The 12,500-nt window shown below is 45.4% G+C and overlaps 1 protein-coding gene across 2 annotated transcripts in view; it reads left to right on the top strand.

The window, feature by feature from the left end:
• Positions 1–9,527: 9,527 nt before the first annotated feature.
• LOC133442117 (NLR family CARD domain-containing protein 3-like) overlaps positions 9,528–12,500 on the top strand; it is a 26,878-nt gene continuing 23,905 nt past the window's right edge. For both annotated transcript variants that reach the window (XM_061720058.1, XM_061720057.1), the window contains exon 1: positions 9,528–9,568. The gene's annotated coding sequence lies outside the window, so the exon portion shown is untranslated. The remainder of the gene's footprint in view (positions 9,569–12,500) is intronic.

Genomic DNA, 12,500 nt, shown 5'->3' with positions numbered 1-12,500 from the left:
AGCGCTTGTCCAGAGCGCGCAGCGCTCGTTCACATTGCCCCGGGGCATGATGGGAGGCCCCAGAGCATCATGGGAGGTGACTCAACTGCGCATGCTCTATGGGCCCGTGTACCAGGAAGTAAACCAGGAAGTCCGAGATTTTTTCGGCGGATGCGCTGGCTGAGCAGAATGCATTGAAATGAATGGGCGGCCATTTTTGATGCTGTATCCAGTTATATAATACATCCATGGAGGTAGCTGGCATGGATGTATTATATAACTGGATAATGTGCCAAAAATTGGCCGTTCATTCATTTCAATGCATTCTGCTCAGCCAGCGCATCCGCCGAAAAAATCTCGGACTTCCTGGTTTACTTCCTGGTACACGGGCCCATAGAGCATGCGCAGTTGAGTCACCTCCCATGATGCTCTGGGGCCTCCCATCATGCCCCGGGGCAATGAGAACGAGTATTAATATAATATGTATTAAAATAATATATTAATTCATGTATAGTATTACATATATTATTAATGTATTAATATAATATAATTACATAATATATATTAATATAATATATTAATTAATGTATATTATTACATGTATAGTATTACATATATTATTAATATAATATAATTATATAATATATATTAATATAATACATCCGTGGAATGCACGGACACGGCTGTGACGTCAGCCGTGACGTCACGCCCAGAAAGAGACTTTTCTTTGACTTTTCTGGCCGTTATAAAACATTTTTGACGGATATAAAGTCCATGACTTAAAAATATAGAATACAAAGATTAGTAATAGCCGGTGATTACAGCTGGAGGTTCCTGTGAACAGTTTTAGAGGACGATCTTTTACTATTGCGCTCTATTGGAAAAAAGCTTTCTGGGCCACATGGGATTTTTTGTTGCAGTACCGCGGCTGGACACCGGGGGAAACCGGCGTGGCTTCTGAGCGCGAGGCTGGGGGAGTGGTAGCTGGTCTGAAGCATGCTGAGGATTTTTTTCCAAATCAGTACAACATCCGGGTATTTTTCGCACACTGCAGATTTCCTTCTGTTCACATAAAGCATACTACTTACTACACTTTGGCCAAATCAGTGTATACTTGTAGTACAGTATGCGAATTCGAAAACGGCCTAGGACTTGGAGATGGACCGGGACCAGGAGTCCAGCATCAGGACCAGAGCGGGATCTTCCTCTGGTCTGCAGGTCAGTGTTCAGGTCCAGGTTCTGCAGGTTCTGCAGGTCACAAACGTGTTTTAAACGTGTTTGAAACGTGTTTTAAACGTGTTTTCATCTGAATTAGTCCGCCAGCTCAACCACGTAAATGTCTTCAGAAAGAGGATCTCGCTCCCTCCTCCTCGGTGTAAATTCTTTTCACTTTAAAAAAAAGAACTATTTATGTTAAGCATAGGATAAAAGTTTGAACTCGGATTTTTGAGAAGTATTTTCACGATCGTTATTTTAATAGCGGGACTATTTCCAGCGGCGCCGGTGTCGAGGAGCGCTTCGGACGCGTCACGTGATCGCGCTGGACCAATAGCAGCGGCCCCTGATCAGAATCAGAATCAGAATCAGCTTTATTGGCCAGGTTCGAACATTGTCCAACAAGGAATTTGATTCGGTTATTTCGCTCTTTGGTAGTAAAAAAAAATAAACAATAAACAAATAAACAATAAACAAATGTGGTATTACTATCTACAGTATAAACATTTTAACATTTTAACATTTTAAGGTGCAGCAGTTTGAGGTAGTGATAAAAGAAGGATAGTTCTGAATAAAAATAAGAATAAGTATAAGTATAACCTATATACAATTTTAACAGACAAATTATACAAAAAATACAAAAATTTATACAAAAGGAAGTACAAAAGTGAGAGGTGCAGCAGAGTGAGGCAGACATGATTATTAAAGAGGGTGCTGGATGATTTTTATTGCACATGTTTGGTTACTCTGAGACTTATTATTTGTGGGAGTTCATCAGAGCAACCGCTTGCGGGAAGAAACTGTCTTTGTGTCTGGAGGTTTTGGCGTACAGAGCTCTGTAGCGCCGTCCAGAGGGGAGGAGTTGGAACAGGCGGTGTCCCGGGTGTGAGGGGTCTGCAGAGATTCGACCTGCCCGTTTCCTGGTCCTGGACCGGTACAGGTCGTCGATAGATGGGAGGTTAGTCCCAACTATCCTCTCTGCAGTCCTGATAGTCCGTTGCAGTCTGTGCCTGTCCAGTTTGGTGGCTGACCCAAACCAGACAGTGATGGAGGAGCAGAGAACAGACTGTATGATGGCAGAGTAAAAAGTGATCAGCAGCTGCTGTGGCAGGTTGAACTTCCTGAGCTGGCGTAGGAAGTACAACCTCTGCTGCGCCTTCTTCCTGACGGAGTTGATGTGGGTGGACCACTTCAGGTCCCGGGAGATGGTGGACCCCAGGAACCTGAAGGAGTCTGTGGAGGAGACGGTGCTGTTGAGGATGGTGAGGGGGAGGAGTGGTGGTGGGTTTTTCCTGAAGTCCACTGTCAACTCCACAGTCTTGAGCGGGTTCAGCTCCAGGTGGTTCTGACTGCACCAGTGGACCAGCTGATCCACCTCCCGTCTGTACGCGGACTCGTCACCTTCCCGGATCAGGCCGATGACGGTGGTGTCGTCCGCGTACTTCAGGAGCTTCACAGACGAGTCCCCTGAGGTGCAGTCGTTGGTATAGAGGGAGAAGAGCAGTGGTGAGAGGACGCACCCCTGGGGGGGCCAGTGCTGATGGTCCGGGTGCTGAATGTGATGCTCCCCAGCCTCACCTGCTGCCTCCTGTCACTCAGGAAGCTGGTAATCCACTGACAGGTGGGGGCAGGCACGGTGAGCTGGGTGAGCTTCTGGTGGAGGATTGCGGGTGTGATCGTGTTGAACGCAGAGCTGAAGTCCACAAACAGGATCCTCGCATAAGTCCCTGGGGTGTCGAGGTGACGCAGGATGTAATGCAGTCCTATGTTGACTGCGTCATCCACCGACCTGTTTGCCCGGTAGGCAAACTGCAGGGGGTCGAGCAGGGAGCCTGTGGTGTCCTTCAGGTGGCTCAACACCAGTCGCTCAAAGGTCTTCATGACCACAGACGTCAGGGCGACAGGCCTGTAGTCATTTAGACCAGTGATGGTGGGTTTCTTGGGGACTGGGATGATGGTGGAGCGTTTGAGGCATGTGATGATGAAGGTGATGATGATGATGATGATGAAGGTGATGATGATGATGATGAAGATGATGAAGGTGATGATGATGATGAAGATGATGAAGGTGATGATGATGATGAAGATGATGAAGGTGATGATGATGGTGATGATGATGAGTCGAACCGGCAGTAAAAGCTGTTAAGCTGGTTGGCGAGTTTGCGGTTGCCTGCAGGGCGTGGAGCTGGTCTTTTGAACCCCGTGATGTTCTGCAGGCCTCTCCACACAGACGAGGGGTCAGGGTTGGCAGAGAGGCGATTCTGCAGCCGTTCGCCGTAGGATCGCTTCGCCTTCCTGATTTCTCTTGTCAGTGTGTTTTTGGCCTGCCTGAACAGGGCTCGGTCGCCGCTCCTGTAGGCAACCTCCTTGTCTCTGCGTAGTTTTCTGAGGGTCGGAGTGAACCAGGATTTATTGTTATTGTATGTGCAGAACGTCTTGGTCTGCACACACATGTCCTCGCAGAAACTGATATAGGATGTAACAGTATCAGTCAGTTCATGGAGATCTGAGGCTGCAGCTTCAAAGACACTCCAGTCGGTGATCTGAAAACAGTCCTGAAGCTCCAGATTTGACTCCTCAGTCCACTTTTTAACAGTATTAACTACAGGCTTAGAGGTCTTTAATTTCTGCCTGTAGGTAGGGATGAGGTGGAGCAGACAATGGTCAGAGTGACCAAGAGCTGCGCGGGGAACAGAGCGGTATGCATTCTTTATGACGGTGTAACAATGGTCCAGGGTCCGCGTGTCCCTGGTGGGACACGTGACGTGTTGTCTGAATTTCGGGAGTTCGTGAGTGAGGTTTGCTTTGTTAAAGTCCCCCAAAACAATAAAGAATGAGTTCGGGAGTTTTTTCTCCAGGTCTGTTATCTGATCGGCGAGACACTGAGTGGCTTCAGCCACACACGCGTCGGGTGGAATGTAAACGCCGACCAGAACAAAGGATGAAAACTCCCGCGGTGAATAAAATGGTTTACAGTTCACAAAAAGTGTCTCTAAGTGAGGACTGCAAGAAACTTTTAGCACTGTGGCATCTGTGCACCAACCTTCGTTTATATAGAGGCAGACCCCGCCGCCTTTTCGTTTCCCTGATGATTCCTTGCAGCGATCCGCTCGGATGAGCTGGAATCCCGGCAGCCGTACTGCGCTGTCCGGGATCAGATCACTGAGCCAGGTTTCCGTGAAGCAAAAGGCGGCAGATCTGCTATAATCCCGGTTCCTTGTGATGAGCATAAGAAGCTCATCTATTTTGTTAGTAAGGGATCGGACGTTTCCCAGGTGGATGGAGGGGAGCGCGGTTCGGAATCCTCTCTCTCTCAGACGCACGAGGGCTCCGGCGCGCTTCCCCCGCTTGCGTCTCCTGTAGAGCCGGTAAACAGCGGCTGCTGCTCCGATCAGAATCTCCTTAAAGCTGTCTGGATCGGAGAAAATTGGGCAAGATGTGCCGGGAGAGGACTTCCTAATATTAAATAGCTCTTCTCTGCTGAAGGTGACCCGTGAGGGGCAGCAAAAAACAGGAAAAAAAATATTGGCAGAACACCGGTGCAACACCGGCCGTTCAAAGTGAACCCTGATTTATGGTTCCACGTTAAATGGACGCAGAGCCTACGCCGTAGGGTACGCAGCTCTTTAATGCAGAAACAGAGGATGAGTACTTTGATTAATGTAAAAACTGAAATAAAGTAGCCTACAATCAAACAAAGTTTTTTTCCTGCTCTATTTTTAAATACGCATACTTGTGTGATTGTGTTTGTGTTCCGCGGCGTACGTGTGTGTGTGTGTGTGTGTGTGTGTAGACGGGGCCTTTGGGTTCGGTGCGCCGTGTGTGTGTTTTAAATACAGAAATTACACAAAACTGAGGGTGCTGCTTTCCAAACGGCGCCCGTATGGTCGCGAAAATATGGTATTTATATATGAAAGCCAAACATTTAGCTATGAATCTTACCTGTCCAGGAGAAAATCAGCAACGTTGGCGTCTGTCTTCAAATTCCTCTCCGCTTTCAGCCGTCTCCATCTTTCAAAAGCATCTCCTATACAAATCCTGGTTTTATTTCGGACCTTGTCACGACGTAACTCGGATTCATAACGAGGTCTTTTAGTTTTTGGAACGCTAGACATGTTTTCATCCAACACGTTTGTAGCAGCTGCTGCAATAATCAGAGCCGAGCTGGCAACCCGGATGCCGAAACGCTACTGACTTGGTGATTGGGAGATAGGTGGAGGGTGGAGCTTCAGACCAAAACAAAAAATGAAAACAAAAACATCAGTTGAGGGCTGCAACTCCTCTTTTTAAACTAGAATATCCTGGCTTGAGTGCTGTTGTCAGTGACATAAGTATTTGAAAAGAACATGATTTTTAAATGTCTGTTGACATATCGGGGTCATTTTATGATTCGTTTTATTATTCTTCTTACACACAGCTCCTTTAAAGTTTACCAAAACCTGTGAGAAAGAGTTCAGACTTTTGTGAATGACTGTAAAATGATTATGCAAGTAATTCTGGCTGTAGTTTTGACAATCACAATGTAATTTGATATCTAGGAATTAACTGGGTTTCTGCAGTAACTGCAATCAGAAGCGATCTGATTTTCATCACAAGACACAATAATAGACAAACAAGGTAATAAATCTGAAAACACAAATATGCTGACTGGATGTTTGGATGTTCACGTGACTTTCAGCAGGTGGTTAGCATGTAAGGCAAGGGAAGTTTATTTGTACAGCACAATTCAACACAAGGTCATTCAAAGGGCTTAACATCAACATTAAAAGTGGCAAGACACAATTAAACGGTAAATAACAAATAAAATGAAATAAAATGATAAAAGAGGTAAAATACTATTACAATTACCTATTACTATTACCAATACTATTTATTAAACGACAAAGAGACAGGCTGGAATGCAGGAGGCTGGCAGGCAGGAGTTTGTTCCAGGAATGGTGGTCTGGTTCTTGGGTGTGTGCTGCTGCCTGTCAGTCCGTGTCCAGGCCTGGAGGTCTGGCTCCAGGGACGACCCCCGATGTAAGCCCCGTTCAGCTGGGCTCTCCTCCCCGCAAGCCTCTGGTCCAGCTGGTCCAGGGTCTCTCGGTCTCCTCCCCATGCTCAAACACCCAGCTCACCAGCCCAACCCGGGGGTCTTCGGCGGATTTATGTCCGGGAATGGTGCGCCGTCCTCGGCCTCGCTGGCTGACAGGTGCCCCCTCGTCCCTGGAGGAAAAAAGTCGAAGATACTCCGATTTAAACCAAACTTTACACACTTATGGGCACCTATAAGATGATGTGAAATCTGGGGTATAGGCTTCCAGGACCTCACGGTTCCCAATATATAGCCTATAACATTTTCTTTACACTTTACTACAAACCTATTTCATTGTGTTCCAAATGCTCCAAAACGTGCTGTAAACCACTTTCTGGAAGAACTTTCTCAGTCGTGGCACTTAATACTTTTCTCCGTTCGTGGTCCTCCTCCATGTTTGTTCTGAAGGTCCCACGTGGCGGCTGCTCACGGTTCATAATATGAGTCCGAGACAACCAGCAGAGAGTTTAGAATATTCTGGAGGGTAGAACGGCGTCGTTCGGCCCGAGTTTTGACCAATAAATCGCTCGGGTCGGGACTTCCAGGCGAGGACCGGTGATCGACGAACAAGTGTCCGATAATGGTGCGCCTTTCTCGGACTCGGTCGGCTGGAAGTCCCGGTCCTCCGCCCGGTTGTAATGAAATTTTAGAGGACCTCCAGCGGGGTCTTTGGGACCCCAAAGACGCTCATCCACGGTTGTTCAACCTCTCCAGCACCTTCCAGGGATGAGAAACCAGCCATCAGCCTGTGTGTGCGGGACCTCACAAACTGTCCAAAAACACCTTATTATGAACAACTTCCCAGTGTGTTTTATTGTCCTGACACATCTTTTGAAACAGTGATTGCCTAAACAGCCATGGATGACACTTTGTTTTGTTTTCTTTTGATCAGAAGCTCAGGGCATGGTATGGCTCTCTCGGGTCCAGTTCTGGGTCCATCTGCCTCCTGGGACGACCCCCGGGGGCTCAGTGCCACTTGGCAGCGGATCTAAGCCACGCGATCCTGGCAGGCTTCCCCGCGAGCCTCTGGACCAGCTGGTCCGGGGTGTCTCTGAACCTCTCTGCCTCCTCCTCCGTCGGGGAACGCTGACCGAACCGATGCTCACCGTCCCAAACACCCCCTGGACCCCATGCTCAAACACCCAGCTCACCGGCCGAACCCGGGGGTCTTCGACGGATTTATGTCCGGGAATGGTGCGCCGTCCTCGGCCTTGCTGGCTGACAGGTGCCCCCTCGTCCCTGGAGGAAAAAAGTCGAAGATACTCCGATTTAAACCACACTTTATACACGTAGCGGCACCAATATGATGATGTTAAATCTGGGGTATAGGCTTCCAGGACCTCACGGTTCCCCAGATATAGTCTATAACATTTTCTTTACAATTTACTACAAACCTATTTCATTGTGTTCCAAATGCTCCAAAAGTGCTCTAAACTACTTTCTGGAAGAACTTTCTCAGTCGTGGCACTTAGTACTTTTCTCCGTTCGTGGTCCGCCTCCATGTTTGTTCTGAAGGTCCCACGTGGCGCTCGCTCACGGTTCATAACATGAGTCCGAGACAACCAGCAGAGAGTTTAGAATATTCTGGAGGGTAGAACGGCGTCGTTCGGCCCGAGTTTTGACCGCTAAATCGCTCGTGTCGGCCTTCCAGCCGAGGACCGGTGATCGACGAACAAGTGTCCGATAACGGTGTGCCTTTATCGGACTCGGTCGGCTGGAAGTCCCGGTCCTCGGCCCGGTTGTCATGAATTTTGAAGACCTCCAACGGGGTCTGTGGGACCCCAAAGACGCTCATCCACAGTTGTTTCACCTCTCCAGCACCTCCCGGGGATGAGAAACCAGCCATCAGCCTGTGTGTGCAGGACCTCACAAACTGTCCAAACTGTCCAAAAACACATTATTATGAACGATTTCCCAGTGTGTTTTAGTGTCCTGACATGTGTTTTGAACCACTGACTGCGTAAACAGCCGAGGATGACACTTTGTCTTGTTTTCTTTCGATCAGAAGCTCAGGGCATGGTATGGCTCTCTCGGTCTGGTTCTGGGTCTGTCTGCCTCCGGGGACGACCCCTCGCGGTCTCAGCGCAACTTGGCAGTGGATCTAAGCCACGCGATGCTGGCGGGCCTCCCCGCGAGCCTCTGGACCAGCTGGTCCGGGGTCTCTCGGAACCTCTGGGCCTCCTCCTCCGTCGGGGAACGCTCACCGACCCGATGGTCACCGTCCCAAAGACCCCCTGGACTCCATGCTCAAACACCCAGCTCACCGGCCTAGCGCGGGGGTCTTCGGCGGATTTGTGTCCGGGAATGGTGCGCCGTCCTCGGCTTCGCTGGCTGACAGGTGCCCCCTCGTCCCTGGAGGAAAAATGTCAAAGATACTCCGATTTACACCAAACTTTATACACGCAGACGCAGACACAGGTGCAGGTGCAGGTGCAGATGCAGACGCAGATACTAACTGAGCGACTGCAGGAGGACGTCTGTCCAAAGGTGCAGGAAAAGTGTTGGTGTAAAATCCCCCAGGGCTGCAACACGGTTTAATAAACGTTAACAAGTGTTTTAAACTGTTATTGATTAGATCCATAGTCAAAATCTAAATGAACCGACAGGTTTAGGAGACGTATGAAGTAGAAATGGGCGGTTCTTAAAATCAGCTGTTTGCTGTTATAAATGTTGTAATGTAAAACAAGTTTTGACACTATAATTTTATCAAGATCGAGCTCATGAGAATAAAATCTTTATTTTTCATGTTAATAAATGTGTTTTTATATAAACTACTTCATATCTTGTGTTAATTTTCATGAAATAATTTTTAACATGTTTTTAAACCTGAACCCTCCACACAGAGTTCACATATTTATCATTCTGTCTCCTAAAGTCTCTGTTTCTGTGTCATATTAAGGTTTTTCAGAACAAAGTTATTTATATTGTAGTTTTATTCATTCACCGGTTTCTTAATGCAAACAAATGATATTGATCAATGATAAATACATCAACATTAAAACATGTTGGGTTTATTGTTGTGTTACTTAAATCTTATTCTTAATTGTTTGTAAACCACAAATAATTTAAAACCACAAACTTGAAACTTTGATGCAGGTTGAAGCTTCACTCGTGGATTCTGCAGGACATTTACACAAATGTGACAGAAACCAGTGTTTTGGTCAGAACCGGCTGAACTCCATGTAATAAAAACGTGTTTGGACTGAACTTTGCCCTCTGACAGTAAAAGTGTTAAACTTTAACTTTTCTAAATTGCTCCTGATTTCAGCAGATGAAGCTGCGACGCAGTTGGAGCAGCTGGTGAGTAAAACCTCCCTATTAACTGCAGGAACAAGTAACTCGGTATTTTGTAAGAAGTTGTTTAAGAACCAATTAATGAAACGTTTTGAAGTTTCTTCTTTCGTCAAAACGTCATAGTTTAGTTTCTGGAAAGTATTCCGTCGTTCCTGGAAACACCAAAGTAACGAGAGAAACATTAGATGACAGAATAAGAAGGTTTGTAGTTCCGGTTTGATTGTGTTTTTGAGCTGTTTTTATTTCATATCTTTATTTTTCCTGTGATATTTTACATTTTAACACCGTGAAGGTTCAAGTTAATAAACGTGGCTCCGTGATGCGTTCAAGGAACCCTGGTTTAATGATTAATCCATTTATGAGTGACACCATAAACTTCTGCAGGGACTTTATTATTAAACTTTGACCTTTTCCTCCGATTTAGCAAATGTTTAACTGTAAATAAATCCTGCAGCAGGAGGAGCTGCAGACGTCGTTTACAGAAATGTTCAGGCCTGATTTTAAGGTTTATTTATTCCAGTTACACATCACACGTCCATCCGCCTGGAAAACACAGATTTATCACAAACAAACCAATGAACTTAATGTGGAGCCTTTTTCTCAGTCAGATGTAAATGAAAGAATTAAGAATGAGATTTAAGAAATAATACCAAACTTATTTTAAATGTATAAACACAGATTTATGTTTATTCTGACTAAACTGAACTTGTTTAAGATAGTTTTGACTCGCCGTTACCTCAGAGTCACCGTTAACTTTGACTGGTCAGTTTTTGAGTTGGATCGTAGTAAAACAACTTTGCGGTGCTTCAGGAATCTGATTTGGGATCAGAATTGAATCATTTGGGAGCTTTGTCGTATTCTTTAAAGGTAGTAATGAGTGAAGCTTCAGTGAAGCCGGTCCTCCCGTCCTGACTCCTCATCCACACACATCTGTACAGATGTTGATGGCTGCACACATGGAGGATGTTTTCCTCAGGTTTCCTCTCATTAACGTTAGTTTCTGAACTTTTCCACCTCAGCTGCTCCAACCCTTCAACTCACCACTAGTCTGGTTTTTAGCAGACGCTTCCATTCTAGTTTTAGTCTAGTCTTTAGTCCAGCTATCATTTTAGTTTTTATTAGTTTTAGTCACGTTCATTCTCCTTTTAGTCGTGTCAAGTTTCAGTCGACTAAAAGTCTGAGCATTTTAGTCAGGTTTAACCAAACCCATTTTACAATTCAAACAAGGTTATCTTATTAGTGCCACGGCTGCGCCAGAGGCACTCTTATTATTGCTCAGGCTTATTAATTATTCTTCCGTATAATCTTCGGTGCGTAACTAGTCCCGCAGCTTTGAGAAAATGCAAAAAGTTAAAAAATAGAAACGTGCGCCCTAATCGGGAATCGAGTGGTAAGACGTTTTTGCGCAACTTGCGAAAATGTGCGTTTTTTGGCCCATCCGGAACGCATTGGGAGAACTTTGGGGCCTCACCACTCGCACACCGTTACTCGAAAAATTCTGAACCGATTTAGAAAGTTGTAGGCCCTGAATTTATCTATTTAACTACAGTCCTCTGAATTTTCTGAGCGATCGCACAAATAGTTTTTGCACGAAGTGCAAAAACATTTCAAAATTTCCAAACTAATGGGGAGATTTCTCCATGTATGTATGTGGCGCAGAATGTCACAGTGTGGACGGGAGCAGGTAAAAAAAACATCACCTTTTTTGTGAGTCACCTAACTTTCTCATACCTGCACGTGGAAAAGTGATTCAGACTTCAAAACGGAGGAAAACTTCTCTTCTCTCCAAAACACCAAACAGTTTTTTCCTTAGATGTACATTTTTCAAAATATGAGCACACAAGCGAGGACTGGAAATCACTTTTTCGTCAAACCTAGAGTCCCGAATGTCGATTGATAGAGTGTCGGAAACAGTAAAAAATAACCCAAATTTTTATTTGTAACACGAGCTCACGGCTCGGAGTAAAAACCGTAAAAATGAGACAAATAATTTTTGGTCAGAATGTAGACATAGGTGTTGGGATTCATAAAATGTGACTTTGACAGGCGTGGTATGCACAAAATTTAAATGGGGGAGCCTAGAGCGCCGCCAATACCAGTCCCCATTGACTGTAATGTAATCAAACATTTTCTTCAAAATAATCTCACTCTGTCTTCGCACTGAGCTTAATCAAATAATTTAAAGAATATCTGAATAAAATGAAGATTGTCAGAATCTGCCGGCTTCTGTATCTCTCACAATGTTTTCATTTTTTGGCCCACGAGCTACGGTTTGATCACGAATCGGAGTTATTTGAGACCTTGTCAGAAGCCAAAATCTGGGGTTTTCTCACAGCCAAACCGGAAGGTTCTGAAGTCGAGGTTCTTGTTGCCCCTAGCAACCAGAGCTCAGCTGCTGACTGATTCCTTCAGCCAAAACTAGTCACATGACTCAGTCTGTACAGACTTCATATACTTTAACCAAAGATCCTCTATACAGAAGATAGCGCATTACCGTTACTGCCAATGATATGAAATGGTATACACTTCCTGTCTCCTAAGTGGGCGTGGCCGCCCCTCTCCCCACATCGTTTTGGAACATACAACAGTAGATACAGTACAACTTTCTTCCAAAAAGACTTAAATAATAAAAATAACAGTATTATTAAACAAAGAAGCAAGTTTTATTTTATGTAACCTTGAGGATGATCTGATAAACAGGGGCTTCAATTACGAGGCCAAGACGGTCAGCGTGGGTCAATCTGCCATTTATTTAACATGTCTAAAACACCACAGTTGATGAAGAAAAAGAAGATAGACAGACACATCACGGCTGGGGAGCCAACCACTCACTGCCTAGGACACTGGGAGTAACGTAAATCAGAAATATTAAAGAAAAGAAGTATAAACCCAACACACATCAAATCAAACCACCACACGATAAGTGAACTCCCAGCGC

Source organism: Cololabis saira, chromosome 4, assembly GCF_033807715.1.
Source record: "Cololabis saira isolate AMF1-May2022 chromosome 4, fColSai1.1, whole genome shotgun sequence".
Taxonomy (NCBI): domain Eukaryota; kingdom Metazoa; phylum Chordata; class Actinopteri; order Beloniformes; family Belonidae; genus Cololabis; species Cololabis saira.
This window is presented reverse-complemented; position numbering and strand designations above follow the sequence as displayed.